Below are 27,082 nucleotides of genomic sequence, written 5' to 3'. Positions count from 1 at the left end.
TTGTGGCATACCGTTTTCCAGGGTTTTAAAGGAAGAGTAGTGTCCCTGAAAGCTGACACAGGCCTGCCTGCCCCTAAAGTAGGACTCTATCCAGGCCAGGAGGCGTCCTTTGATTCCCTTCCGAGCTAGTATTGCCGGAATTGCTGTGGGGCTGGCTAGCTCAAATGCCTTTTCAAGGTCGAGGTAGACGACGATACTAGGTTTTTTGTTACTATCAGCAATCTGGCTTAGTAGAGTGGTTATACTCTCTGCTGTACCCACTCCTTTGGTGAAGCCAAATATGTGATGATGAGAGGGTCCAAGTTTCCATAGGAGGCGGTTTAACACCATCCTCTCAGCAGTCTTGGCTAAGCAGCTGGTCAGCGATATGGGTCTCATACTACCTGGGTCCTTGGGCTTTGGAATTGGTACGATGGTAGCTTTCTTCCAAGCTGCTGGTAGTGTCCTGGCCCTCCACGACTTGCTAATGACGTCTAGTATGGCCTCCCATCTTCTCTGCCCAGCCCATGCAATCATGGAGTACGTAACACCATCGATGCCCGGGGCAGTGTCACCTGTGTTCTTAATGGCACGTCGGAGGTCCAAGTCCGTGAGGTCTTCATCAGTCACATCTTCCGACTCACATGCAGCTTGTATCGTTAGCTGGCGCTGTGGCAGAAGATCCGTCTGTATATTCCGGATGTCCTGTGGGAGCTGAGTGGAGGCTCCCCTGGAAGTGAAAAGCTCCACTAGTTTCTCAGCTTCCTGGGATGGGTTCGGGTATGCTGGTGGCCTCGGCTTGCTCTTGCCAGTTGCTATGTTGAGCTTGCCCTATATCTCAGATAAAGTGGTGTGATGCCCAAATGTTGAGCACCACTCCAGCCATTTCTCAGTTTTTACTCTGAGAGAGACTCTGCGGGCATGCTGCACAATGGCTCTCAGAGTATTCCTGTTCTCTGCCGTAGGGTTACGCCTGTATAGCTTCCTAAAAGAGTTGATGCGGTGGTTCTGCTCCCGCACCTCGTCGTTGTAGAACCACCAGTCTCTTTTGTGAGTGCATCCTGCGGACTTCTTTGGAATTGTGCACTCTGCTGCCTGGATGAGAACAGTGATTAGCTCCTGTTCAGCTGTATCACAGTCTTCAGATAGAGAGTATGTGGACCACCAGTCATGAAGATAATCCTGGAACACCTTCCAGTTGGCCCTCTTTACTTCCCATCTAGGAGGCAGCACAACTGTGGGAGGCCTGTTGATGTTGAAGGTGGTGATCACTGCAAAGTGGTCACTGACAAGGTGAGGATGAGTTTCCCATGTGGCTCCTGCTGCGAGTTGTCTTGACCCGATGATAAGGTCAAGGCAGCCGCCCAACAGGTGTGTGGGGTCTCCATTGTTTAGCAACTTTACCTCTGGAATATCGTGTAGGAGCATTGCTATGTTTCTGCCAGCAGCATTGGTTGCTGATTGAGAGTGCAGCATTGGGTGATGTGCGTTGAAATCTCCACCCACAATAATACACTCAGTGCGTGCTAGTGCGATGAGCTCTGCAATGTCGAGGGTGTATCTTGGGTTCTTGTAGATGTTATAGATGATAATGGGCGCCCCAGGTATGTGCACAAGGATGGCCTGTACCTCGACATCCTCCCCACAGTCCACAGGGTTGGCTATAACCTCGTGAGGTATTGTATTGGATATAAATACAGCTGTGCCTCTGCAGTGAACGCCCGGGTCCATGTGCCGAAAATACCCAGCAAAACCGGGTAGTCTTGGGCACATAGTCGGGATAGTCAGAGTTTCTTGTAGCAAGACGATGTCAACCCGATCCCGAATTACTGCCTCCAGTAAGAGGTGCTGTTTACCCCTCAGGCCCTGAATGTTCCATTGCAGGACCTTGAGGGTGTGATTTGGGACCAAGGTTATTACACCGCTGTTGTTTCCTGAGTTGGAGACTGAGTCCTGCCCGCTCTGAGAACCTGCAAATTCATGGCATCCACTGTCTCCTCCTCGGTCACTAAGTACACTCAGGGCCGGATTACCGCAAAGGCAAACGAGGCATTTGCCTAGGGCCCCGCACATTTGGGGGCCCCATGGTCCAAGGGGTTCAGGGGCTAATGCAAGACTGCACACATGGTTCAAGTGCAAAGGGGTCCCTACCTAAAAAGTTCAAGTGTTTGGAGAGTAAAATTGATTTTTAAAAATTAATGAAAACAAAAACAATGAAATAAAATAAAATAAAAATAAATAAACCTAACCATAGATGGCAACACTCAACACGCCTTTGTTTACATCAGAACAGCTGTGTTTTCCCCTCTAATGGGTGAGTATGGGAGATTCTTCTCCAATTTTCTGTAGTAATTACACGTTATCTAGACTTGTACTGTGACAAATTAACTGAAGTGTTGTTGATAGACATTGATGTGTATGGATAAATGTTTGTTTTCGCCTCTAAATGTTAAGGGAGGTACCTGATAGGGTTACTTGACCAGTAAAGACGCATGGACCAGTAAAGACGCATTTTTGGTAAAAATACTATAAAGAAAAACCTAAAAACGCAAACTGACTTCCGTTTGTAGGTTTTAAAAGCACTTTGTCCTGTCTTTAAGTCTTTATCATTTCAATAACAGATCTCAATTGATTGATGTTCTACATCACTTCCGTCGCAAATGCTTAGTTTTCAAGTTGCGATGGAAGTGATGTAGAAAATCAATTAATTTACTACATATTTCTCCAGAAACACATAAGCCACATCAGAAAATCGTTGGTTGGGTGAAACTGAAAATTGTCCCTGCATTCTTTAATTCTCATGTCCTTATCTATGGTGGTAGGCCATATATCATGCAAAACATAATGATTAGTTTAGTTATGAAAATGGTAATATAAATACTATTGTGCATTGTTCTTGGACTCAGTATGTTTTCTGTTTAAGTAAATTGGAGATCAAGGAGGATGAATTAGTAAAATATTCGTAGCCCAAATCACTAACCTAATCTATGGTAAAAGTTCTGTATATGACTCCTTTCTGGTAACGTTTTGAATTTTTAGATGTGCAGCCAGAGGAAAGGGGGCTACAAGGGCCATATCCCCCCAATTGACAGAAAAAAAAATTAATAATAATTAAAAAATTAATAATAATTGATAATGAAAAATTTGTATTTGCATGATTACAGACAGTGATACATCCTCATTATGGCATCTCGTGAACGTGATGTTGGACGTTCTTATGCGAGTGGGTCACAGAAAAGAAAGAAGAAAATTCAAGAAGAAGAACAGAAAAAGAAAGATTTAGGAAGCTGCAGAAAGATCACATACATGCTCACGAAAACAGTTTCTGATGTTACTAGTACAGTTGAATCTGCAGATACGTCAGATCATACAGGAAGCCCTCCCTCCATTATTTCTCAGCCAGCATTTACTTCTTTTGTGTCTCCTCTCAATGTCTCAACGGACATTTCGTCCACAGGATTTGTCTTAAAAGATCCTGCCTCATGGCCAAATGTAATCCCAGATTCTCTACATAATGCTTTCATTGCAGAAAACTTCAGTCAAACTCTGAACATTGACTTTAGGAAATCAGCAAGGATTTATGATGATGGAAGTCGTCGTTGTTTAAAGTCATCTATGTTTTATAGAAAGCTTGCAAATTCAGAAACTGTGAAAAGATCATGGATGGTATACTCTGAAAGCTCAGGAAAAGTGTACTGTTCAGCATGCAAGCTATTTCCTACCAAAGAAAATACCTTCACACAGGGGTTCAATGACTGGAAAAATTCCAAGCGTTTCGAGGAACATGAAAACAGCACCACTCACAGGAGCTGCATTTTAGCCAGTGTATTTCATGCGCAGAAAAAAGGCTTATTGGATTCTCATTTGGAAAATCAAACTGAAAAAGAGCGCACTTATTGAAGAAAAGTTCTAGAAAGAGTTGTTGTTGTTGTAAAATTCTTAGCTCTAAGAGGACTTGCTTTCCGTGGAGAAAATGAGGTTTTTGGTTCGGAAAACAATGGCAATTTCCTAGGGATCATAGAACTGTTAGCACAATTCGATCCATTCTTAGCAAATCATGTGTCACGCCTTGGGAATGCAGGAAGAGGCACTGTATCTTACATGTCATCTACTATATGCATTGAATTTATTGAACTGATGACTAAGAAGGTCCTCAATAACATCACAGCAGCTGTGAAAACTGCAAAATACTTCGCAATAAGTGTAGATTCAACACCAGATATTTCACATACAGATCAATTGACATTCATTGTTCGCTTTGTCGACTCCAGTGGTAAGCCTGTAGAGCGCTTTATAAAATTCATTCCTCTTTCAGGCCATGATTGAGAAACAATGATGAATGTAGTACTGGATACTCTGCTTGAACATGATCTCTCTATTATGGATTGCCGTGGCCAGAGCTACGACAATGCAAGTAACATGTCGGGTAAATATAATGGATTGCAAGCCTGTATCAAGCAAATTAACCCACTTGCTGAATATGTGCCCTGCTCAGAATATTCTCTTAATCTTGTTGGGTCATGTGCTGCGGAGTGTTGTGTCACTGCAGTTTCATTTTTTGGACTTTTACAAGCACTCTTTAATTTTTTCTCTGCTTCAACGCATCGGTGGAGTATACTCAAGTCAACCATTCATGGAGATGTCATCAAATCATTATCAACAACAAGATGGTTAGTGCAGCATGATGCAACACATGCTTTGAAAGACAACTTTGCTGAAATACGTTCTGCTTTGATCCAAATAGCAGAGGATGAAGACCAGACAGCAACTACAAGAAGCGAAGCAGCCAGCTTAGCATCAAAATTGGAAGATTTTGAATTGGCCTTACTCTGTGTGCTTTGGGACTGTATACTGGAACGGTTAAATGCCACGAACAAGACACTTCAGAAAATTGAAATTGAAATGGCTACTTGTGCTAACCTCTATGCAGGCTTAGTGGAATTTGTAAGCTCACTTCGCAATGATGAAGCTTTTGAAATGTTTGAAGAGAAAGCTAAACTGCTGGTGAAAGACTACAGTTACCGGGCTGATCATCATCGGTCAAGGAAGAGGAAACGCAATTTTGAAGAGCCAGACAATGAAATTGTGTTGCTACCAAGGAAGAAATGTAAGACAGCTACATACTTCATCATTCTGGATTCACTGATTACAGAATTGGTGAAAAGAAAAGAAATCTACCAGAATCTCAATGGCAAGTTTGGATTTCTGTTCAAAATTACTACTATGCCAGATGCAGAATTGAGAGAAGCTGCATTAAAGTTGCAACAAAACCTTTCAGCAGATGTTCAGGACACATTTGTTGAAGAAATAGTTCATTTTTCTGGATATATGAATCAGATTAAAGCTCCACCTGAAAAATGTGCGCCCTCAGCTGCTTTGAAACATTTAAGAAATGCAGGTATCTCAGAAACCTTCCCTAATGTTGACATAGTGTATCGCCTTTACCTAACATTTCCAGCTACTAACTGTGAAGGAGAACGTTCATTTTCTGTTTTGAAAAGAGTGAAAAACCAGCTCCGTTCAACAATGAGCCAAGACAAGTTGTGTAACCTAGCCTTGTTGACCATTGAGTCTGATCTAACAAGAAATATTGATTTTCAGAATATAATTGATGATTTTGCCAATATGAAATCCAGAAAAAAGTTTATTTAAGAAGTGCCTTTACTTTCTTGAGTTTATATGATTTGATAGTCTTATGCATGATGCAATGATAACAATAATGGTCAGTGATTTATAAAGGGAATAATAGTGCTGTAGTGGTTATGCTGAATATAATAGGTACATGATGTCACTACTTTAATAGCCTAATCTAGTAATACTATGCTGTCTTGAGTTTATTCTCTTCAAAATGCATGATTTAACAAGATAGTTATAATGGCTGTTGGTAAATGGTTTTGGTTGTCTTGATGTACTTTCCCTATTAAATTTAATCTAAATAGCCAGAATGTATTTAATTAGACCTTAACAGGCTCACACCAACCCCCCCCCACCCCCAAGCTGGAAGGGGTCACTTCGCTTACCCGTAACTCATAGGGGCCCCGCCAATCTGAATAGCCTAGGGCCCGGAGACTTCTTAATCCGGCCCTGAGCACACTCTCAGGAGCGTACTGACCATCTGCCAGAATGTGCTCTGTTGTTCCGTGGAGTTGATTGTGTTGCAAATAAGATCCGTGAACACCTTGATGAGTGCTACGAGATCCTCCCTGGTGAGGGCCTGCTTTGTGGTTGGGTTCGAAACAGTGGATATTATCTGGGCTGTTGTGGTCTGTAGGGACTGCTGAGGGTTGGATTTCTTTATTGTATGCACCGTGGTCTGTTGCTGTATACCAGGCTGGGTAGCCGGGATATGCTGAGGAGGTGCCAGTTGAGTCTGTAAAGCGCCTGTGCCAGGTAAGGAGTGCCTGCGTTCTCGTGCTATGGCCGGTGGGGGCTCGTTTATTGCCGCCTGCTGATCGCATTGACCAGATGTACCCTGTTAACGCCTCCTGTTTCTCTTGTTTCTGTTTCTTCGTTGAGGTAGGGGTGCAGGAGGTTCTTGACCTTGACGCCTGGTTGAGGCTTCGAGGGTTGGGAATTCCTGGGCATTGACTTGGGTTAGCTGCTGAGAGATATGCGGTATGACAGGGTTCTCTGCACCCATCGTTTGCTGAGAGTGATGATCCGTCGTAGCCTGTTGCCGAGTTTTTGGCATCTTCCAGACTCCTTGAATTCTGGCGAGCCTCTCGGGGCATCGAGGATTCCAGGCATGGTGTTTCTGCCTGCAGTTCGAGCATTGTGGAGTGGGTGGCGATGCATTTTTCAACTTGGTGATGCATTCCTCGGTAGGGTGGTGCTGGCTGCAGACACCGCAGATTACTCTGTTCGGACAGAGTGCACCTAGGTGTCCATAACGCTGACACTTGAAACAGTGAACTGGTTCTGCTGTGAAGGTCCTGACATCGTACCTGCCCCAAGAACCGAGGTCCAGCTGGGATGGCAGTGGTCCTACATGCTGAAAGAGGACCTGTCAGGTTGATGCGTTGCCTGCCGTCTTTGCCTTGAGACGTTGAGCTGACACCACACTGGGGTGAGCTGCTACTGCCTCGATGGGCATCATCAGCGGGTATCGCATCACTACACCCTTGGTGATCTGCTGAGAGTCCAGTTCCTCCAGGGTGAATGAGCGATCTTTCTCCATGACTCTCTTCAAGGTGGTATACATTTTCTTGTTGAGAGGAGTCAATATTGGTTCTCCCCTCAAGTTGAACCATATCTTGAACTTCAGGTTGTGTCGTAATTCCAGGTATGAAACAACGCCATAGTGGGGTCTGTGGTCCCCGTAAGACTTCACCTTGAATTTGCCAGGTCGGTTGAGCTGGTTTGTCTGCTCCTTGGATGGACGTTGCTTCTTCTTCATGTCCACAGTGTTCCATCCCTTTTGGTTTTCGGGGGGTGGGGTGTTCATTTCCTCCCCTGTTTCCATTGTCGCTGGCTCCATGGTTGGAACTGTCAGATCTGCTACAATGTGAGCAGGATCTTCCTCATCCTCTCGCAACTTCTTCGCTAGAATTGCGCCCCACATTTCCAAATCCGAGTCCTCCGTCGCGTTCATGGAGCATCGTGGCCTCTTCTTTTTGGCAGAAGCCATGTGCCTATCTTGTGATAAGGTAGTGAACTCCGTGTACTGAAGAACTCTTTTCTTGCAGTCTTTGACGAAAAAGGAAGGAAAATGTAACTCAGTGAATGTTTGGTGAATGTATGTACATTCCTCATCAAGAAACTCAGGACTACAAATTCGGTATGCTCTTAGGAAAAACCCGATGATGATGCGTCTTTTGGTTTTGGTATCTTGACTGGAACAGAAGTGTGTGGGATCATTTTTATTGGTAGGTTTCCGATAAACTTGAAATCTTAGGTTGTTGTCTACTTTGTGAATGAGGAGGTCGAGGAAAGGTAGCTTATCAGTGGACTCTTCTTCTAGTGTAAACTGGATCGCCGGTTCAACTGCGTTGAGCCATGCCTGAAGATTCCGTACATCAAAACGTTTGGGAGTTATTACGAGGACGTCGTCCACGTAACGTAACCAAGTGACGCTTGAAGGGATGATGTTGGCTAAGTGTTCGGACTCTAGGTGTTCCATGTATAAGTTGGCTAGGACGGCACTGATGGGGGACCCCATTCCCATGCCGTAGGTTTGTTTGTAGAGCTTGTTATTGAAAGAAAAACAGTTGAAATTAACACATAGTTCAATCAAGTCAACAAAATCTCCGGGAGGTAGAGGAAGATTAAGGTCCTGATTTACTTTACGTCGTAGAACCTCGATGGCTTTTGTGGTAGGTACTTTTGTGAAGAGGGAAGTCACGTCCAAACTGCTTAGTTTCTTGTTACGGATGGAGAGGTTTCGGATGCGGTTAAGAAGGTCGCCTGAGTGTTTAAGATGAGCGGGCCTGATGGTCCCCAGAAGGCAGGAAAGATGTTTGGCAAGAACTCCGCCTAGTTTGTGTGGAGCACTGCCTATTCCTGACGTGATTGGTCTGAGAGGAATATTGTGTTTATGGATCTTGGGTAAACCATACATGTGTGCTGGTTTAGGGTTGCTTGGTAACAGGTACAGAAGTTTCTTCCCTACTCTAGTGCGTTTGAGTACAGTGGACCCCCGGTTAACGATATTTTTTCACTCCAGAAGTATGTTCAGGTGCCAGTACTGACCGAATTTGTTCCCATAAGGAATATTGTGAAGTAGATTAGTCCATTTCAGACCCCCTAACATACACGTACAAACGCACTTACATAAATACACTTACATAATTGGTTGCATTCGGAGGTAATCATTATGCGGGGGTCCACTGTATTTCTCTGGTTTTGGTGAGCGTCTCCCACTGTTAAGTGCTGATGGGTTCTTATGTAGATTGATCATTCAAAAGGTCCATCATTTTAGTGTTGTAGTCACTGGTGTTGAGTATGACGACTCGACCTCCTTTGTCGGCGGTGGTGACGATAATGTTGGGGTCGTTGGCGAGGTCCTTAAGGGCAGTGATGTATCGTCTAGGAAGATTAGAAGAAGAAGGTTCACATAAAGCTGCAGTGAGAAGGCCCTGTATATAACCCTTCTGGAAGTTGCTGTCACTGTGTCTATGGTTCCTGGTAACTAGATTGGGTTGATAGTTAGGTTTGCGTATGTTGGTGGTAAATTTGAGTCCCAGACTCAGTGCTTGTTTCTCATAGTCAGTTAAGGTGCGTGACGATAAGTTGTTTATCAGAGATTCGCGTCCCATTTCCTTCCATCGACTGTTAGTGCAGAGGTACTGAAGTTTGCGATTGAGTTTGATCTTCTGTTGGAGGTTAGCTGTGGTGTCTGTGCTGAGAATATGCTCAGCAGTGTGTTGGTCAATCTGAAGATTGGCCCTCATATTCCTTGCAGTTTCAAAGGTTTCCTTAGTGATGTTAGAAAGTTCTTCGGCACATTCAGTTAAGTAAGCTTGGGTAGCTGGAGAGAAGGGGTGCTTGGAGTTGGAGAGTTGTGCAGGAGTAGACTTAGGGATCACCTTCTCTGCCAGGCAGTCTTGTAGGAAGTTGTGTCTGTTGCGATAGCTGTGTCCATGTATTGTCTGTAATGGCTTGATAAAGCTCCTGGAGAGCGAAACGTTGCCACAGTAAAATGCCACATTAGTTGCACTTGTGTCCTTTTACTTTACAACAATGGGTCTGATTCCCCCATCCTTCTTTAAAGCGTGTAATGAAGCTTCAAAAGAGAAAGGTTTACTTTCTTCCGGAATATGCCCACCCAGGCAGTTGTTGACGAAGATTGTTAACTCGGAGAGAAGAGTTGATGCAGATGTGCCGAGTACTGGATTTAACATCTCTTTGAGGTGTTGTGGTCGAATTCCAGTGTAACCTCCTTCAGATCCTACTAGAAATGACACTATGGCCTTATAGACTTCTGATTGAAGCAAAACTAATTGTTAAGTGATGAGGTCTTCCTCAGGGTTGTTGTTGACGACTATAGTATCCCTTGTTGGGTTGTTGTTGACGACTATGGTGTCCTTTGTTGAGTTGTTGACGACAATGGTGTCCCTTGTTGGGTGCTGTGGCCTCATCTTAGGAAGCAATAGTGTAGTGTCATCACGTGTGATTATTCTGATTGCTCCCAGTGTGTTACCTTCTTCGATTTTTTTGCTAACCTGTGCGCAAATTTTTCTTGGATCTACCTCTGTGATTCCTGCGATGATGAGGCAGAGAGACACAATTATCTGTTCCTCGATATTTGCGCACTGTCTTGAAAACTGATGTGGTTAGCAGTTCGCCTCGTCTTTCAGGAACTGCCAGACAGACATTGCCAAACAGGAGTAGGTTGCGCCATACTTTAATGGTGCCTCGGGCTTCAAAGGTGGTGGACCCTCCATTCACCTGCTTAAGAAGGTCTGTGAATTTCCCTGCTGCATATGGACGAGCCGCCTTAGGAATGTGAGATAGGGTACTGCTAGCAGTGGATCTGAATGCCATCAGAAGATCTTTGCAGTTGAGGAGGTTGCCATTGGAATTGTCATCTGCCTGTGGAGGCTGTGGGCTGCTCTCTGCTGGGGGCATATGTGATCCAGCACACCCATTGTGTGTACGAATAAGGCCGTTCCTGTTGCGTGCCCGATACTCTACATACCTGATATGTGCCTCTTCTTTCATTGTTGGGTGCACTCTTTCCCTGGCTGCGTGGCTGGCTAGCTGCATCATCTGCCATACCTCAATCTGTTTGGTAAGCCCAGGCTGACGGGAAAATGGCACATGGCACATACCACAGTATATAACTAAAATTATGGGTTATACAAGCTCGATAGCTATTAAGTAGAGTCTATTGTATACACTCTTAAATAACAATGCAATACAAAATCACAAGAGTGCTCATTATGCCAGGTTGTTTCATGATGGATTGGTGATGCTCGACCAGTGTCTATGCACTAAAACTTCTTGCTAAGTCAGTTGTGAATGCTTATATAATGCTTTTAGCTGTTACTGCACGATTTATTGACAGATATATAAGATTACGGGATAACATAGATAAACGATATTAGAAGTAGAAATTTGGATCATAGAAACATTATCGGAATGGTATAGAAGATTCCCAAGTAAGGTATATTAACCGACACTGAGAATAATAGTAGACAATATGTAGGAAAATGTAAAGAGATACTTCTGAGTACCCCTGGGAACATTCGAATACCCCAGACCAGGACATTTAAATAGACAAAGAGCACATTCTATTTCTTTCTTTAATTAATTAAAAAGGTTGCACAGAATAAGAGGAATCCATATATATAGTGTCCAATCAGGAACGTATATTCTTAAGTCATATGACCTGTTCTAAGTGGCTAGAAAAAGCTTGGGGCTGGCTATATCTTCTAATTTCATAATATTTGACATCTCAAAAACCCTCCTACCCCATATGGGGAGGAGGGGGATGGTAGTGGTGCACTGTTGGCACTGACAGCTATCCCACATTCTGAAAGAAGCTGTGGCTGGGGACAGACCTGCAATGTGTTACTGTGAGGAAATTTCCCCTCCTTCAGTTGCATAACTCTTGATGACGCACTGAGAAGTATGAAAGTACTTGAGGTAAAGATTTCCACCTCCCGTGGCTTGTCTTGCATATATATATATATATATATATATATATATATATATATATATATATATATATATATATATATATATATTTATACAGAGAGAGAGAGAGAACAATAAAGCAACGAAACAAGTGGTATTGAATCATTTACTAAACTGCGGCAGGCCAGGGTTCGACCCCACGACACACTGTCCCGCCTCAAGGGACAACACAAAGTTTGTGTCACCTTATCCACTCCGCCATCAATCCTACAAACAACATGAGCCTAGCGAACTAGGAATGTTTCATGTTCGAGAACACTGGTGCTCAAGGATTAATTTCAGCCTCCTCCTGTTTGAATACGAACTCGCTAGGCTCATGTTGTTTGTAGGATCGATGGCGGAGTGGATGAGATTTTCGCACTGTAATCTGTGATAAACAAGTAACAATATGCACCTGAAATGTATCCCTCAAACCTCATGTACTGTATGTGCCATCTTCGTACCAGGAATGTATCTTTAAAATATTGTGTACCATATTATGTAATATAAGATTCCTTGTAAAATTTGTGATAAAGTTTATTACGGTCAAACTGGTAAAAGTCTCGAACTAAGATTAAAAAAACATAAATATAGCATTACAACTGAACAAGATTCTAATACTCTGGTTATTCATGTCAGAGATTTTAACCATCCAATTGATTTTCAAAAAGGTTGAGAAAGTTGTATCAAGCAAGTCCATGGTCGACAGGAATATAATTAAACCTTGTTTAATAAAGAGCAGTTTTGAAAATAATATGAATATTTCCTTTGATTTATATAAAGTGGATTCATTTATAATTAATATAATTTGGAAAGAATTTAATGATGCATTATATATGTAATAAATCTTAATTCTTTGGTAGAGTATTATGTGTGTTTCACAGAGTCGGGTGTCATGACGCGAGTGTGAGGTGTTGCTTTGTTGTGGGATGTGATGGTGAAGTGTAGTCTTGACCCTTTATATGCCTTCCTTTGATATTTTTTTATAGTTCCTTGATAATATGAGAAGTCACGAAAGCGCTTGAAATTTCGCTCTTCTTTCACAGTGGTTGTTTTGCATTTTGTGATATCACCTAGTTACTGTGATTTTATTGCATTTATATATATATATATATATATATATATATATATATATATATATATATATATATATATATATATGTGTATATATATATATATATATATATATATATATATATATATATATATATATATATATATATATATATATATATATATATATATGTAAATGCTATAAATTCACAATAAACAGGTGATATCACAAAATGCAAAACAACCACTGTGAAAGAAGAGCGAAAATATATATTTATATATGAGACAACAGAGCATTGGAAGAGTCACAAACAGTTAAAAACAGTCTCATAACATGGCTGGCTTACTGAAGAGCTAGTATGGCATGAGTGCCAAAAACACTAACACTTGGGGACACCGTATGGGAATACAAGAAGGCCGTTGACCGCTGAGCTGGTGGTACGGAGAGATGTTGCCAGCCAGTCGTGAGTCCCTGACGTTGAGTCCACTGCACACCACTAAATTCACTAAAGTTCATAAGAATTTCGTCACAGCTGGAGGGTTCGAAACGTTGTTGGTGTGATTGGAAAAATACATTACTGCTCTGCAAGTGTCTATTAGGAAGAAAGGTCGTGTTGTTTATCAGCGATTCTTTATCAGCCTGTTGTTTACATAGTGACTGCCAACTATGTCCCGCAGTGTCGGGGTTTATGAAATTCTAAGATCAGTGTCAATGACCTTTACATTCCTAAGCCATGACATGGTAAAGCTAACTACTACTACCACTACTACCACCACCACTACCTCTTCCTGCCTATATTTACCCGTCCTGCTCTACTTCTCGTTAGTGTGACTTTGTAAATGGTCCAAGTGCGGGTTATTTGCATATCGTTCAAGTAACGGTATTGTGCCTTTTTTTTGTTATTTGAAGCTAACATACTACATACGCTGCAAACAATTAACATTAAGAGAGGTAAGTGTTGATCATGTTCACATGCTTACCGCCGGGGGCTGTAGGGCAAGTTTCCGCGCGCGCTCAATCAAAAATCGAAAAATTATGGAAATTGAGTTATATATACCGAAAAATAGCTTAACTCTTTGGCAATACAATGGTACCAGAATGAATGTTCTACGACGTTTCTACAAGAAATTATAGTCATTTATATCAGGTATGGTGACGGCGATGTAGGTAGCGAGTCTGCTCACATCCCATATATTTTTTGGAATTTTTTCCTTGTTTTTTATCTCTTTTTCTTGCATTATTCTTTCTAATATAATAACTGACTATTTGGCATCATAAAACAGTAGGCGGAGCTTATACGTAGACTTAGAGACAACAAGGAACCATCTGGGAACACTCGGCTCCAGAGAGTGCCAGGAGAAATCACTTCATTATTACGCTTATATCAGCTTATATATCAGCTCTTCGGCTTATTTATCTATCAGAATTGATCTAATATGATATAATAAACACTATAAATAACATACAAACATGTTATATATTCTAGACTGAATAAAATAAGCCATAATACTGCGAGAGACAATCGGAAATATTTCGATATAAATGAGTGAATCCTCTCATGCCGTATTCTTTGGTCTCTAAGTAAGAGAAAACGGTGTTTTGAAGAGGATAACTGCACTAGAACATCAGTTTACTAAGAAATACACCCAAACAAACGCGATTTTCGCGATTTTTTTTTTTTCGAGACGGCGGGCCGGCCGGCGCTCCAGGCCAATATCTCGGAAGTAACTTATTCACCTAATGGCCAAAATTCTTCCTTTATTACTTAATTAAATGGAATAATATTCACAGAAATTGTAGAATTATGATTTCTCTATTTTATGTTACGCAATTTTTGGAAATATTCCAAATACTTTGGGAGTTATGTGGGAGTAAAGGGCAGATTTTTTGCAACATTCCAAGAACTAACAAACTTTATTTTTTGTGAAACAAAGATAAGTTATTTAGAGGCAAGGTTGTGGAATAAATTAGTATTAACATTGTTCTCTCGGCACCAAGTGTCCAAACAACCTTACGTAGTCCCATATAGGAATAAATTTGGCCACAAGGGCATTTTCAGTAAATCAGTCCTTTTTCAGTCTTTTCTCGGTTGTTGTTTGAGGTATATTTTTGATAAATATTTTCAAGAAAGAGTAAAAACACTTTGTCTTGTGCACCTAAACTGGAGGAAATCTGACGGTAAACAAACGAGCTACAATTTTTTGACCGACGCCCCCCTTTTTTTCTTTATATTTTACTTAAAAACTTTACAGCTTAATATTAAATAAAGATATAAAATGGGTACAGTAGGATCCTCAATCCTACAGAACATACACTGACAAATTATAACAACACATTGTAATTGACATAAAAGAGGTTACCCATATACACTCACAAATATTTCCATATAACATACTTTACAATATAAACAATATAAACTATATAAACCTTTTAGGTTTATATAGATAACATAATATGACTGTGACAAATGTCAAGGGTTGACAACCTTCACAATAGTCAATAAGAGGAATGACCTACTAACTCCCTATACAAGAAAAATTACGTAAAAACAATCCCTCGTTAATCATTGAAAAAAAAATGAAAATCTTAAGCCTCCACTTATACTAAATAAATATTAATACACCCTCTTCCATCGGCTGAGCACATTATATAAAGAGACTAAACCATACTTTCCCCATTACAAAACTTTAATGAGTCATTACAAATTTATGGAAGTCATTAGCCTTCCATCCCTCATCAACTGGAGGAGCACATTATATAATGCTAAAATAAAGCCAGTACTCTCGCTAAACTCCAACACAAAACACAAACAACAAAACAATTTAAAACCTCTAATTGCGATACAATTATCGCACATGAAACATACCCAATAAAGGCTATAACGTACAATGTACATAAACCCAAAAGCTCTGCAAGGTCTTACACCTGTAATCTTAACACCATTCACACTTAATACATTAAGAAGGTCATGACGACCCTGACACATCAAACACAGAATTCTCCATACGTTACTACGTAATTAATTGACATCATCACCTTTGCTTCCTGTGCCCACTTGCATACTTATGCCACACATCTACACCTTCTGTAACCACATACACCTCACTATCACCCCTCCCCAGGAGGCGACCCACTGTGTCCCCCTGAATTCCCTCTTCTCATATGTAATCCCCAAACCCCCACCCCTTACTCACTCAGCCCAAGTCGTAGATTCATGAGAAACCCTAACGTTAACATTCTATAACCTTCCGAAAAATCCTTCGCCCACCTCCTCCCATACAGTTCTCTATTGCGACACATTGTACGATAAACTGTTACTGCTAGTACCCGCCTCCACACCCCACAATCCCCCCTCCCCCTCATCACCCATGATATATATATATATAATCCACCATTATATAATCCAAAGCTCTTGTGACACTCTCGTCGAACCCTCCCACATCTAGGCTTAGTGCAAGCAGAACCGACACCCCTCGGCCCCCACCCCCTGTACAACCCTACTTAACCAATACCTAACACCCTCCAGTCCCTCACAAAAGTATACTGCATGAAACGCCGTCTCATTCCCACCACAGATTCCGCACCTCATGCCCACAATTACCCTTCTGGTTCTTAGTACCTCCCCCGACGGTAGTATGCCATGCAGAAAACGATACGTTACCTCCCTCACCCTAGGCTTTAACTTCAACTTGCTAAACCTATACCAAATACTCTTCCATGCATACATGGGGAACAATCTCTCAACTGGTACAACAATCCTTTCTGCAAGCAACCTACACAAAACCCCTATTCGTATTTTCCTGGGTTCTCTAACCAACATCAAAGCCCTCAAAACAGTTTCACATTCCCTCAACTCCACACCACCATACAACTTACCCAACCTATCATGTACTTTTTCCAGCTGCCCCTTTCCCCTCACTCCTTCGCACAAAACCTCCCATTTAAGAAACACACATTTAATTCTCCTTCTCAGATCCATCAACCCCAATCAACCCCATCAATCTCCGCAGCCAATCGCACCTTGAATCCCACAAAAAGTTAAACACCCGTCTCAGAATTCCCACAATCGCCGTCCTTGTTATTGGGAACACGGCTGCTACGTGCCAAACCTTACTATACAATAATACATTTATAAAAATCACTCGTTGCACGAGAGTCAGATGATGAGGTTGCAAAGCACCCAGATGCCTCAGAATCCTTTCCATCAGTCTATTTGTTTTCCTCTCGAGCAGCGTCCAAGTCATCCTTATAGATGATACCACAAATTTTTAAAGACACTGTTTGTTTCCTCACAACGTTACATCTCCCCCCCCCCTTCCACCCAATCACCCAACCCAATGATCATTGACTTCTCGCTATTTACCTGCATCCCTGTTGCATTTCCAAACAGTTGCACAACATCATCCAAAACCCCCAACGCCATCCCCTCTCGAACCAGGACTGTTGTATCGTCTACATATCCTATTATTCCAGGCCACACTTTCCCGACCTCTCCCACACCCCCACTCGTGTTACATACACAATGTTCAACCATTCTATAGAAGGGGTCCTGAATGCACACAAACAACATTTGTGACATGGGACACCCCTGCCTAAGTCCCCTATCCATTACAATCTCCTCCCCCAAGCATCCATTAATCTGTACCCTCATCTTAGCTCCTTTGTCATAGGCCCCCTGCCAGTCTAAAGTCAACAACGCCGCCTTCCCTCCCCCCATCCTTTTGACTCCACAAAACTTCTCAGTATTCCATGACCTTCAGTCATCGACCTTCCAGGCAAACCATACTACATTTTCGAAACCACTCTCCCTACCACACATTTAAACTAATTACCCAAGACTTTGGCGAACAACTTATAATCAGCACATAACAGAGATATAGCACTGTACTCCTTGAGGGTGTGCTGCCCCTTACCCTTCTGGACCAACACTACAACTGCTGTTGCTTGCTTCTCCCCCATCACACCCTTCTCCTTCATCTGATTAAATAACCTACCCATGAAACCCCTTATCACCTCCTAATGTTGGAGATAAAATTCAGCTGGGAGACCGTCTATTCCCGGTGCTTTGCCCTTCCTCATTCCCCTTATAGCCAACTCTATTTCCTCTTCTGTTATTACCCCCCCTAAAGCCTTCCTATCAATATTCCCTAAATTACACGTCACATACTCACACACCTTCTCTAAAGCCACATTCCCCACCCTCCCACTTGTCCAATACCTTTCAAACCATTTATCTGCATACACACACATTCCTTTCGTAGTTCGTATCTCCTGACCCACCCTATAACCTCTCACCATCTCATGTACCTCTAACCTCGGAATAGCTGTAACCTGCTGTCTTTGTTTTTGACGTCGCAACACACATGCCGATGGCTTGTCTCCCCAAAGCACCTCCTCTACCCCTGCCTGCACTCTTACTGCTTGAAACCTCTCATTTTGTAACTCCCTCAGTCTCCCCTTGACCTCGACAATTTCATCCATAGGATAGTTGCCCCCCACAGCCCCCTGCCCATAACAACCCCTTAACCTGTCCTCTAAGTAATTTGAAAGTCCATATTTTAAATCATTTATACGTTTGCCCACCCCCACATAATATTTCCTAATCCTTTCCTTGGCTACACAATCCCACCATTGCACGACATCTTCCACTCCCTGTGCCTCCGTGCTAAGCTCCTTCCATAGGACAGAAAATCCCTCTAACCCCTCCTCATCACTCAATGCACCTATATTTAATTTCTAGTAATTCCTGTATATTTCCGCAAGCGCTTCCCACCCAACCTCCACCAACACTGCTCTATGATCCGACCGTGCTACTTGAACAGTTTTGAAAGATCGCACTACAACCTCGTGAGAAAGATACACTCTATCTAACCTCGCTGCATACCCTTTCCTAACAAAAGTATGCTCTGTCTCCCACGCCCCTCCCCCCTCGAACGCGTACCATAACCTAATATCCATCATTAAATTTCTTAGGGTCACCGACACATAGCCTGCCCCTTTCGGTTCAACATCAGCCCTCCTAATAACGCAGTTCCAGTCACCTCCTATTATTGCCACCTCCGGTAATGCACGGAAAAAAAACACAAGGTCCTCACACACAAACTCCTGCTTCACCTGTACGTTATTCTATTCAGGCGCATATACACTAATAAAGGCCACACGTTTGCCCATCCACCAACCATCTACACGCAACACCCTTCCCCCTCCCCCCCTCACTTCTCTGTAAAACAAACGGGCTCCCCTCCCTAATTAATATACCCACCCCTCCTTTCAAACGGGCAGATGGCAGGGTTACCACCTGAAACCCCGCCACCTCCAACACCCTACCCTCCTTAAAATTATGCTCCTGAAGGAACACAACATCCACTCTAAATTTATTCAGAAACATTCTAAACCATTCTCTCTTTACACTGTTACACAAACCATTAACGTTTACTGTCATACACCGGAGGCCTATTAAAGTTCCCACCCCTGCCTCCTCTCTTCACTCTTCCGATGGGCACCAGAATGTATGGGCCCACTTGTCACCTGCACACTTCTCTCTCTCCCCCCCTTCTTTCGGTGCCTCCTGTCATGGCCACCACTACCTTCACCTTCTGCCCATATTTGCTTCCCAGGCCGCTGCGCTGGCGTTAGGACATCATCTGAATTCGACGCAGCGGCTCTCTTTCTTATGACAGTCGCATCCTCCATAGCTTGGTCTGGGGATGCCTCACAATGTACCTCAACCTCCACTGTACACTGTTGCAATGATTTCGGTGACACCTCAGTCATGCTGTCACTCCCATCGTCCGAATAGTTCTCCTGTTGTTGATGCACCACAGCCGTCAATTCGTCTTCTACCACCTTTCCAGGTGCAGCCACCTCCTCAGGTGGTGACAAGGACTTCAGAACCTCGGCTAATTCCTCCTCAATTTCCAACACTTCCTCCTGTACTTTTTGCTCATCTCGATCCTCTGGAAGTGTCTCTGGGCCAGGTAACTGGTCAAGGGCCTCACTTTCTCCCCAACCTTATGCGCCTCATCCACTATCTCGCTCTATAGACGACCACGCCCTCCTTCACGTCCTTGATCATCACCTGCTTCCCCTGGTGTACAAGTGGATGCCTCCACCTCTGGGCCAGAAGCTCGTTGCTGCTTCCCACACGCCGCTGCTATGTGATCATATTCTCCACATAGTCGGCATGTACGCCTTTGCCCGGCATATGACACCATGACCTGTGTCCTGAACTCCTTTAGGTACACATAAGATTGTATGGGGTGACGCAATGTCATTTTTAGGTTAAAAGTGCCCTCCGGCAGACCTGCGTAGGAACCCGTCACCCACGTACCATGCTGGGCCAAATGAACAGTTCCATATTCCTCAAAAACTTTTCTGATGTCTGTCTCATCAGCCTCAAAGGGGACATTACGCAGTTTAATCCATGTATAATGTCTGGATACATCGATCATCCTCACACGAATGTCCTGAAAACGGTTGACCAACGACTCATAAACCGTTGCTGAGAGCAGTTTCACAAATAATCTACGTGCTCTGTTCAATGCTACCCCGTACAACTCTCCATCCTGAATGCCATACGTGTCTCTGATGATTTTAGGTAGTAATACCTGGGCTGAAGCTGGCATTATTGCCCTACTGAGAAGTTCAACGCCGACAGTGTTGATCCTGCATCTATGACTGAACGCCATGTTGACTAATGGTAGTTCTCCTGGTCTGACAGCAGAGGCGCGACAAGCACCACCTCACACGACTGTAGTCAGGGAACTGAACAGCGTTTGCGCAGGAGGTCCACACGGCCCGAGAGCGATGAGGGCAATGGCACCCCCCTCTACTGGTTTCCTCCATAAACATGGTAGCTATCCTGGGTCAGGATGTCCTCCCGTAGAAAGTGATGACCTTCATCCATGTTAAGCACCTGAACACTCCTTAACAAATCTAATCTCATCAAATATCTTATAGATGCAATCATTGCAACAGCTACCCAGCTACATATTTCCAAAGCAGCCTGTCCAGACAGCTGAAAAACTCAGAGACCTGAAAAAAATAAACGAAGGTTTCGCTATCTTAAATGCTCCACCTACCTCAAGGCATGGCACAGATTGCTACTTTTTGGCAATATTTGCTTAGCCGTGCCGGAAAGAGGTGGCAATTAGATCATTAATTAGGGGATTTTTTTCTCTAGAACTGACAACATCATTCGCCTTTCCCATCAAGACAAAAACGGAAGATACAGACGCTCTAATTTTTTCATTGACAGTGAAAAAATCAGAGTCCTGATGAGTAAAAAGCCTGAAGAGGGTAACAAATTAAAGTAATTTTTCTTAAACACATAGCAATGTTTTTGTAATGTATCCCTCAAACCTCATATACAGTATACTCTATCTCTATAAAGATACATTTTTTTCGTTTATGTTAATGTAAAAATTTTTCATTTTGCACCAAAAGAATCTTAGAAAACTTACCTAACCTTATTATAACAAGAGCAATTTATTTTAGCCTAACCCAACTAAATATATTTTAAAGACGTTTACAGTAATTTAATACTAAACATACACAATCAAATATATTTTTTTCGTTAGGTTCAGAATGATTTTGGTGAAATTATTGCATACACAAATTTTCACTTGTCCTATATGGCAAGATGAGCGTTGCTATTTAAGCCAAGATCGCAAGTTCTGCCTATTCGGCACGACATATATATATATATATATATATATATATATATATATATATATATATATATATATATATATATATATATATATATATATGTCGTGCCGAATAGGCAGAACTTGCGATCTTGGCTTAAACAGCAACGCTCATCTTGCCATATAGGACAAGTGAAAATTTGTGTATGCAATAATTTCGCCAAAATCATTCTGAACCTAACGAAAAAAATATATTTCACTGTGTTTGTTTAGTATTAAATTATTGTAAACAAATCTAAAATATATTTAGTTGGGTTAGGCTAAAATAAATTGCACTTGTTATAATAAGGTTAGGTAAGTTTTCTAAGTTCCTTTTGGTGCAAAAATATAAATTTTTACATTAACATTAATGAAAAAAATGTATCGTTCAACGTATAAGAGAAAATTTTAGGTAGGACTTAATTTTAAATGAGTTCTTGCTAATTGACCAGTTTTACATATTCGGCACGACATATATATATATATATATATATATATATATATATATATATATATATATATATATATATATATATATATATATATACATATATATATATATATATATATATATATATTATATATATATATATATATATATATATATATATATATATGTGTGTGTGTGTGTGTGTGTGCAAACATCGCAGACGGGAGATATTATCTATGCAAGACAAGCCACGAGGGGGGGGGGAATCTTTAACTCAAGTGCTTTCTCACATCTCAGTGCGTCATCATTAGCTGTGCAATGTTGCACGAGAGCAACCAAAGAAGGGAGAGAGGTCTTAAAGTAGCATAGTGCGGATGTGTCACGGTCCATGGTTACCCTTAGACTGTGGTTAGTGGTCGGTGCCAACCCCACCCTACCATCATCCTCTACTCTCCATATGGGGTAGGAGGGTTTCTGAGATGTCAAGTATGAAATTTTAAGATATAAAAGCCAGCCCTAAACTTTTTCTAATCGTTTATAACAGGTCATGTGGTATGAGAAAATTCGTTTCTTGTATAGATTGCTATTATTTTGTGTGACCTTTTCAAATAATAAAAGAAAGATATAGAATGTGCTCTTTGCCCGTTTAAATGTCCTGCTCTGAGGTACTCGAATGTTCTCTAGGTACTCAGAAGTATCTCTTCCTAAATATTGTCTACTATTTGTCTCAGTGTCGGTTAAAATGCCATATGTGGGAATCTTTTATGCCTTTCCGATAATATTTCTATTATCTAAATTCAGTTAATACCCTTTAACTTCTCCTTATGTTATCTCGTAATCTTATGTGCTTGTCGCTGTATGGTACACTAACAGCTACATGCATTATATAATCATCACAACTGAAGTGGTTTGAAGTTTTGGTGCTTAGACACTGGTCGGGCATCACCAATCGATTAACCCACCTTGCATAATGAGCAATCCTGTGATTTTGTATAACATTGTTCTTGAAAATTGTTTACAATGGACTCTACTAAATAGCTATTGAGCTTGTATAACCCATAATTTAAGTTATATACTGTATTCCTTTCATGTTTCATCTTGGAAGATTCAATTATGCTTCTTTCCATGACAGAACTGTTTGGTACTACAATCTGGGCAGCATCCCACCCCGGTGGGTGATTACAGACACTAACGTGGTTAAAGATAGCATTCGACTCCTGCCCTATCCTGACTGAGCATTTACGTTGGGCACTTCTGATTTCCAGAAATTTACCTGTTTGACCAATATATGAGAGAGGACACTGAGTACATGGGACCTTGTAAACACCACTAACTTTGTTGAAGAGTGTGTTTTTAATCAGCCTTTGTTTCACAGTCCCTGTATTTATGAGAGCAAGGTATATTGATCTTTTTTAATACCTCATGCAGGCAAGCCAGATTCTCATTGTATGGTAAAACTAGTACATTTTTCCTGGCCATCACTTCAGGGGATGATGGTAGAGTGGGGTTGGCACCGACTACTAACCAAAGTCTAAGGGTAACCGTGGACAGTGACACGTCTGCACCAAGCTGCTCTAAGACCTCTCTCCCTTCTTTGGTTGCACTCTTGTAACATTGCACAGCTGCCCATGACGCACTGAGAAGTGTGAAAGTACTTGAGCTAAAGATTTCCACCCCCACGTGGCTTGTTTGGAATATATATATATATATATATATATATATATATATATATATATATATATATATATATATATATATATATATATATATATATATATATGCAAGGAATTCGCAAGAGCAGGCGAAATATACACAAACACTGATCTCTGGCTGAAGGAGACTCGAACTTACGAACCTTGGAACAAGGTATGCAGTGCTTTACCAATCTACCCACACTGGACCAATACCTTGGAGTCCAGCTTGTGCTAGACTTTGATCCAAGGCAGCCAGCTTTCAGTGAGAAGGCTTACAGCTTTTCATCTCATCCCCTGCATGCTGGACTCCAAGGTATTGGTCCAGTGTGGGTAGATTGGTAAAGCACTGCGTACCTTGTTCCAAGGTTAGTAGGTTCGAGTCTCCATCAGCCAGAGATCAGTGTTATATATATATATATATATATATATATATATATATATATATATATATATATATCCTCACCTATTTGTGGTTGCAGGGGTCTAGTCATAGCTCCTGGCCCTGCCTCTTCACTGATTGTTACTAGGTCCTCTCATTCCCTGCTCCATGAGCTTTATGAAACCTCGTCTTAAAACTATGTATGGTTTCCGCCTCCACTACGACACTTTCTAGGCTATTCCACAGCCTGAAAACTCTATAACTGAAGAAATACTTCCTAACATTCATCTGAGTCTTCAACTTCCAATTGTGACCCCTTGCTTCTGTGTCCCATCTCTGAAACATCCTGTCTTTGTCCACTTCGTCTATTCCACGCAGTATTTTATATAACATTATCATGTCTCCGCTGACTCTCCTGTCCTCCAGTTTCGTCAGGCCAATTTCCCTTAACCTTTCTTCGTAGGACAATCCCCTTAGCTCTGGGACTAGTCTTGTTGCAAACCTTTGCACTTTCTATTTCTTGACGTGCTTGACCAGGTATGGAATCCACACTGGTGCTGCATACTCCAGTATGGGCCTGACATATATGGTGTACAAAGTCTTGAACGATTCCTTACTGAGGTATCGGAACGCAATTCTTAGGTTTTCCAGACGACCGTATGCTGCAGCAGTTATATGATTGATGTGCGCCTCAGGAGATGTGCTCGGTATTATACTCATCCGGTGTTGCAACCCCTGAATGGGTTGCAATGTATATATATATATATATATATATATATATATATATATATATATATATATATATATATATATATATATATATATATAATTATTACCTTTTCATATAATTTTATATTGCTTATACTTGCGATAATAGCTAAATCATAAATGTATTGCTTTATATTATTATTTGACTTAGTTATGTTAGGTAGGATGTTACATATTATGTGCTCAGTTCAAGTCTTGATTGTCTAACTACTGTAATTATCGCTTGTTGCTCGTTAGACTGCCGGCTTCTGTTTCTGAGCTGCAGCTGTCCACGGAGCTATCACGTGATCGAGGGGGGGTGTCCTCACCTCGCCTGAAGACTTTGAGTTTAGTCTTGTACAACATACCAGGTGGATGTATGTACTTGACTGAGTCTCCTGATCCAAGGAGATGGAAATACTGTTTATGAGTTCTAACTCTAAGACATCCAACACTAACATTCCTATTAGGATTATAGTTTCCAATAATCACTCTCTCGTAGTACACTTATTTTCGTGATGTATGCCAAAGTGAAACAATTAATTGATACTCTGACTTTGTCTGAGTTGAATACATTAAAACTTCAGATGTGTTGGCAAGTAGCCAAATATCTCCGTGTGACGTATAACAGGAATTACACTGCAGAAACTGTCAGAGCGTTAATTAAAGATATATTGTTTCCTGCTCATACAGAGATGTCTAATTATGATTCAGATTCAGAAAGCCTAGTGTCACAATTAGGAAGTATGACTCTATTTGATGAAGTAGAAGAAAGAGCAACTAAGGCAGAAGTGTCTGAGCCTAGTGTAGCTCAGTTCTCGCTCACTCCTTCCCTCACTGACACATTAGTACAGAGTGTAGCTGGTAGGATGACGCAGCCTCATGCTAGTACTGTGTATGCTACACCTGTATCTACTTATCATAGACCAGATCTAGACTCTCTAGGGACGGTTGAGGTGTCCGACCTAAGGACCGTCCAGACCACATTAAATTCCTTACTCCTCCATTACCCACTGGTCCTATCTCTAAGGAACAGTTCGAGAGGTTTGAACGCCTCATTATGTTGCAGACTGCACAAATAGAGGCACAGAGGAAATTGAACGAAGAAGATTTCCAGAGAGAAAATGTTCATCTGGGAAGACAACAGACTGATAGATCACAGGACACATTTAATGTGCAGAAAGCTGCATCCATGGTCCCTAAGTTTTTTGAGAGTGACTTAGACACTTATTTTGATGTGTTTGAGAACCAGGCACGTGCTATGAAATGGCCATGTAAGCACTGGGCTACCTTGTTGCACACAGCTTTGACAGGAAGAGCTCAAACTTGTACTGCTGCTTTACCATTTGCTAAGTACATTAGTTATGATGCTGTCAAACAAACTATTCTAGAGACGTATAACTTGTTATCTGTAAGTTATCAAAACGCATTTCGTACGTTACAACGACGACAAGATCAAACTTGTGTAGAGTTTGCTCGTGAGAAAAAAGTTGCATTTGAGAGATGGTGTAGGTCTGCCAAGTGTAACAACTGCAACAGCCTTGTTCAGTTGTTACTACACGAAGAGTTTAATAACTGTATGTCTGCTGATATACAAGAATATCTGATCGATCATACTACCTCGGATATTCTGGAAACTGCAGCATTAGCAGACAATTACAAGATTTCTCACAAACTTGTACTTACTAAAACACAGAGAAACAAGGTAACTAAAAATTGTCCTAGAAGTTGGCAACCTAAATCAGCTGCTCATTGCCGGCCTGATGTACCTGCTACTGTAACTTCTCGTACCTTTACCAGGAAAACTCACAATCCTGAATCTGTCTCTGTGGCTAGACAGAAATCTGATATCGAGAAGAAGAAAGTTAAATGTACCTATTGTAACAGAAAAGGACATGCTAGAGAGTATTGCTATAAGTTAGAAAGAGATATGAGAGAGTCATGCGGCTGGCGCCCCCACACAAGTCGTATCCTCTTCAGAGCAACAAAGGCACCAAAATCCTAGTAATACCTCTGATCCTACTGTTTTAGATAATGTTACTCAGGACAGATGACTAGCATCAGAAAGTGTATCTGACGAAAAGATTCGTTCAGTGATGAGTCTTTACTTTTCGAGAGGTAAAGTAGGATTTGACGAATCACATCTAACTGATATAATTACTTTCAGAGACACTGGCACTTATCTCACGTTATTAAGAGAAGATGTACTGCCCATAACTGATGATACCTATTGCAAGATAGATGTATTGTTAGAAGCCTATGGAGGGGCTGTTATAAATGTACCTTTGCACAAAGTTTATATTGAAACAAGCTATTATACTGGTTATATTTCAGTGGGTATATCCAGTGGTGTATTTCCCATCAGGTCAGTGGACTTGTTGATAGGGAACGATATCCTTCATGCTGGTATATGTAAAGAACCACTTGTGATTGATAATAACACTGATGATAATTATGCCATTGAAGCTTGTAGAGAGAAACCTATTTTATTTCCTC

At 41.5% G+C, this 27,082-nt stretch overlaps 1 protein-coding gene across 2 annotated transcripts in view; it reads left to right on the top strand.

The window, feature by feature from the left end:
• The window catches only part of LOC128692955 (solute carrier family 22 member 20), a 392,405-nt gene that overhangs the window by 277,111 nt on the left and 88,212 nt on the right, over positions 1 to 27,082 (top strand). The window lies entirely within an intron of this gene.

Source organism: Cherax quadricarinatus, chromosome 6 (genome assembly GCF_038502225.1).
Source record: "Cherax quadricarinatus isolate ZL_2023a chromosome 6, ASM3850222v1, whole genome shotgun sequence".
Classification (NCBI taxonomy): domain Eukaryota; kingdom Metazoa; phylum Arthropoda; class Malacostraca; order Decapoda; family Parastacidae; genus Cherax; species Cherax quadricarinatus.
The sequence above is the reverse complement of the archived record's forward strand: the minus strand, read 5'-3'. Positions and strand labels throughout refer to the sequence as shown.